Here is a 5,401-nt window from a genome sequence, read left to right on the forward strand (position 1 = left end):
GCCGCCCTCTCCCCGCCCCACGGCCCCTCGTTACGCACCGGGCCCCCCGCTCCCACACACGGGCTCCTCGGTTCGGGGCCGGGACCCGGGGCCGGGACCCGGGGCCGCCTCACAGCCGGCCCTACACCGCCGGGCCGCCGCCAGCGAGCAGCAGCAGCCCGCCCCCTGCTCCGTCACTTCCAGCGCTCGCGGTGGCGGCTTGCGGCCCCACAGCGCCCCATAGCGCCCACAGGGCCCTAATAGCGCCCACAGGGCTCACACAGTGCCCCACAGCACACACAGGGCCCCCATAGTCCCCACAGAGCTCACACAGTGCCCCACAGAGTCCCCCCGCAGCGCCCCGAAGTCCCCACAGAGCCCCCGCCCGCCTCGGTGTGGGCCAAAAGATGCCTGCGCTTGACCAAAAAGTTTGATGTTAGTCCATAAAACAGCCCGGTGGTGTTGCACGAAGGGGGGTCTGGCGCTGAGCAGCCTCACCTGGGCTATGGCACGGTGACAGGGGGCACCCTAAATGCACCTAAACCCCTAAACCGTCTGGGTTAAGCACCAGAAAATGGCATAAAATCGTATCAAAGAGTGGCTCGGGATGGAAGGGACCTCAAAAATCAGCTCGTTCCCTTGCCAGAGGCAGGGACAGCACCCACCAGGTCAGGCTGGCCAAATCTTCCAGCCTGGCCTTGAGCACCTCCAGGGATGGGGCAGCCACAGCTTCTCTATGCAACCTGTGCCAGGGCCGCACCGCCCTCTGAGTGAAGAATTTCTTCCTAAACTCTAATCTAAATCTCCCCTCTTTCAGTTTAAAACCATTCCCCCTTGTTCCTGTCATTATCTGAGCAAAAAGTTACTCCCCCTCTCTTTTATAAGCCCCCTTTAAGTACTGTAAAGCCATAATGAGATCACCCCAGAGCCTTCTCTTCTTTAGGCTGAGCATCCCCAGCTCTTTTTTTTTTTTTTTTTTTTTTTTTGTAGGAGCAGTGCTAAAAAAAAAAAAATAAAGGTCTGAGCTGTGATGGGCAGCCCAGCCCTGCTGGGCATCGTTAGCAGCCTGCACCCAGGCACTGATTGGGGTGGGATGGGGCTGGGAGTGCCCTGAGAAGGGCTGGGGACAGTCCTGAGAGAGAGGAAGGTGGTGTGGCAGCTGGGGGCTCCTGCAGGAAGGTGAGGAGGATATTAAAAATGTTTTTGGAGTCAGGGTGGGATGGGGTACGTGTGGTGTGTTCAGAGGTGCCCTGGCTGCAAAATGGGGGGGGGCATAGGGGACAAATCCCCATTTTGATGCCACCATGAGGGGCAGTGGGGTGTTCGCTTGTCCTAAGGGGGTTTGTGTTGTGTGATCAAACTCTGAGGGGCAGCTTGGGGCTGATAAAACCCCCTGACTAAAGTGACCTCATAATTGTAGCTTTTGGTTCCTACGTGGTGTGCGCTGGCAGCTCTTTTCATGATGTGAGCAGCAAAGGGGAAAAAGAAAGACAAAACAAAATCATCAACCAAACAACAATAAAATAAAATAAATAAACAAAACCAGGGGCAGGGAATGCTCCTGGCCTGCAGCTCAGCAGGTGCTGGGCTGGGTTTGGGGTTGCTGTGGTGGGGGTCAGCTCAGCAGGAGCTGTGTGTCTGGGGTTGTGCTGTGCTCTTTGTTTCTGGTGCATACCCATCTCTGCTTCCACATGTTGTGGTGTAAATGCTGTAACAGAATGGTACGTTGGATGGGTGGGAGTAAATGATGAAGCGGATCTGATTTTTTTTGGCAAGTGAACGAAATGCTGGTCACGCGAATCTTGTCACCTCCTTGGCATGCTCAGAAGTGCAGGCATGCAATGGAGAGCTTGAGCTCTCTGGACAGGTGGGGATTAGCACAGCTGAACCCAATTTCTGAACCCAATGAATTGGCAGAGTCCAATTTCTCCTGCTCTACTGCTAAACACCTAAAGGCCCCAGCATAAGTGATGCTGGAGCACTGCATGCTTACAGCTTTACAGTGCCTCAGCTTCCCCTGTGCAGCAGGAGCAGTGCTTGCCCTGTCCATGGGTACGTCTTCCTTGATAGGCTGCAGGACTTCTGGCTGTGAGATTTCTGAGACTGCTGGCTGTTGCTTTTCTCTGTTTCTCCTTAAAATATTTCAAGTGTGCTCAGCAGAGCTGGGGGTGAGCCTGAGGGGTGCATCGCAGTGCTTGGGAGATACTAAATACATCTCTGCTCTGAATCGCACCTGCTGGGGCACAAACCCTGTAATTCCTCCTACTTTCTCCTGATACCTTTGTGCTGCTGAAGGATTGCAGCCTGTGGCTGAGGCCTCTGAATCAGAAGAGCACACACAGTGCAGCTTTTGCAGGCTTCGACATTGAGCTGCCAGCCCTTACTGTAGGGTATGGGAGTTGGGGGATGGCGAGGTGCTGGAGTGAATGCTGTGGTGTTTTAATCAGGCCCCCAGCAGTGACAAATGGCCCCGTTACACACCGTGAGCTGCTTTTTATTGCAGTGGGTCTGTCTGCAGGCTGGAGCTCCTCCGTGCCACGTAACCACATGGAGAAAGGGACCCGCAGGGAGCCGTTGTTCTTCCATGGTGGAAGTTGAGCTGGGAAGCATGGCCAATTAAAAGAGATTAATATATAACCTGTAAAAACTGAGGAATCAGACAGCTAATTATTAATGGATAAATGCAGAACAGAGCATGTAGTGTTAGTGGGGCAGGGAGCGAAGTGCTGTGCTGATCCAAGGAGGTGCGATGCCCTGGGGCTGGGAGCCTCCACGTGTTGCCTTGGCTGATTCCTGGTGCTAAATCCCCCAGCTGGGGTGGCATCGCCTTTCTTGAGCACCCGGGTTCATTCCAATCAAAAATCTTCCTGCTCACAACCCTGGGATCGGGACCCCATCTTAGTTAAATAGTGCCTGGTTTAACAGGCCGCTTTGGGGAAGGGCGGTACCCCTGTGACTGCTCTGGGAGCTGCTTTCTGGAAGTTACAGCTGCCTGCAAGTTTTAATGGGGGCGGATGTAAATGATGCAGAAAAAATTAACTGGCTCAGGTATGCTGTCTGCTGGAGCTCCTCGCGGGGCCATAAAACTCGCCGTGTCGCTCCTTTGTCTGCGGCGGAGGCTTTGATGCCATGATTCTGCTGTTGTGAAGGAAGGATGGCTGCACAGCCCTGCTGCTGGCTGGGATGAGGACAAATATGTGCAATTCCCCGTTTTGACAAGAATTTCCTATGTGGGAAATAACTCACGGTGCAGTTCCTCTTCTTGCACATCAGGCACAAAGGAGGCGAACGCGTGGTGAGGTGCTGTCAGAGTGGATGCCTTTACCATGGGGCTTATTTCCACTCTCTTCTCCCCCCAAAAAAGGCAGGAACAGTTTGCTGGGATGGATGTGGAAGGCAGCTCGCATAAATCCCATCCTTGATCATTCCCCATTGTGATATGGGGGCTGTTGCTGTGCTTGTTGGAGGACGAGGCTGTTTGGCGTGCAGCACAGCAGTGCTCCAGCAGTCGGGGCTGCATAAATAACCACGAGTAGATGGAGTTGCTCATTAAGTATGAACTCAGGGGTGAAGTATAGAAGTCTTAGGCACTGAACCCTTCTTCTGTGGACTTGGAAGAGGGGAGCGTGGAGCTGTCAGGATGATTTTTGTCTGATATGATCTGGAAAGCGTCCCCAACACAGCCCTGGCAGGCTGGTTGTAATGTCCTTTTGGTGCCTACCCCGAGCATTGGTGCTTTGCCAGCTGCCGTTGAGCGCTCATTCCATCCCCTACCTGCATCCCTCCTTGCCTAGATGTTGTGGAAGACTGGCCCCTTGCATTGCATCCCGCGGGTGTTTTTCTTCTGCCTGTTTTCCTGCCTCCTTAGGAACCAGAGTTATTAACGTGGAGACAGGCTGCGTGGTGTCTGGAACGAAAAGGCCGTGGTGGGATCCTGGCTGCTGTAGAAATGCTGTAATTTGGGCAGTCCTTTGTCTCCCGTGTTTTCTGTAAGTGACCAAATGAGGCTGTTGTTGCTGCTCTGCTGGCTCGGAGTCTGTTTTTGTGCTTCCTGGCTGGCCACGACCAGCTGGAGGGGCTCTGGGAGCAATTCCTCCCTTCTGGATCCCAATGGATGTTTGCTCTGGGACAGCTCTGAGACCTTCAGGCCGTGAACCTGGTCCGTGCTCTCTCATCACCCCTGGCTGTGCCCTGCTGGGATGAAACATCCCGGCAGCATCCTCCGTGTGGCGTGATTCACACGCTCCTAGCACATAAATCTAGGAAAGTGGATTTGGGGAAGAACTTGCCTGCCTCCAGTGCAACTTGCCTTTAAATTATTTAACAAGCTTCTTAAGCAACTCAGCCATTTTGCATGGAATTTGTCAAGGCTCCATCAGCTATATACAGTGCAATGTGACAGCCATACTTTTATTACGAACAGTGTATTAATCTTGGAATAGTGCTATTTGTTTTCCTCTCTTGCTTTTATGGTGCTTAAAAGCATGTATCTTCTCCTGAAAATCAATAACTAAAGCTATGAATAATAAAAAACACTGCAGTGAATGGCTCATAGAGATCCTATGGCTGTAAGTTGCAGCAGTAATGACTCTGTTTGCTATCCATTAAGTACGTGAACTCAGAAGAATTATGCAGATTATAATAGCTGTATCAACATAAGTATGTTTTGCTGATAGACTTTCCTGATTGGATCCACGGGATATAAGCCTGCTAATCCCCTGTGCAGAAGACCTGATTATATTAGAGTGCTTTGCAGATCTGCAGATAGAAAGTTAAGAAACAATTAAAAATGTTGGCCGGTGTGTGGGATTTCTCAGAAGCACTCCCGTTGCTGCTGTGTTTGTTTCTCTTGAAGCAGATGCATTTTTTTTTTTTCTCCATCTTTGATGGAAGCCAAAAGAGCCCAGCTCCGAGCTTTGCAAATGTGCATCTGCAAAATGACGGATGTGCAAAGAAGTGGGATTTGCCCCATGAGCAGCAATTGCTCGTCCAAGTGGCCACCTGCACCTATGCATGCTGCCTGCACGTGGGGCTGCTAATTGCATATCTGTGTGCCACGGACCCTTTTTTGCTCCCCCCTATGCCCGCAGCCTTCCAGAGATCTGTTGGCTGAAGCTAATAATGGAGCTGCAATGAAAGGAAAAACAGCCTGTAATTAAAAAATCTGCTTGCTGTGCACTTGACAGTCTTCAAAGTCGTACAATTTTGTATGTAAAACTTTGCATGTAAGATCTGCTTATTAATATCACCTTGCTGCTGTAGTGTGTCACCTCGGGAGATGACAGTAAGCTCTACAAACCCTGCTCCACTTCTTTTAACAACGCTTCAGATTTCTTACAGGTGGGGAAACTGAGGTGCAGAGATGTGACAGATCCTGCTTGTTCATCTTTCTAAGCCGTGCTGCTTCCCTGATGCTATGTAA

Source organism: Aythya fuligula, chromosome 22 (genome assembly GCF_009819795.1).
Source record: "Aythya fuligula isolate bAytFul2 chromosome 22, bAytFul2.pri, whole genome shotgun sequence".
Taxonomy (NCBI): domain Eukaryota; kingdom Metazoa; phylum Chordata; class Aves; order Anseriformes; family Anatidae; genus Aythya; species Aythya fuligula.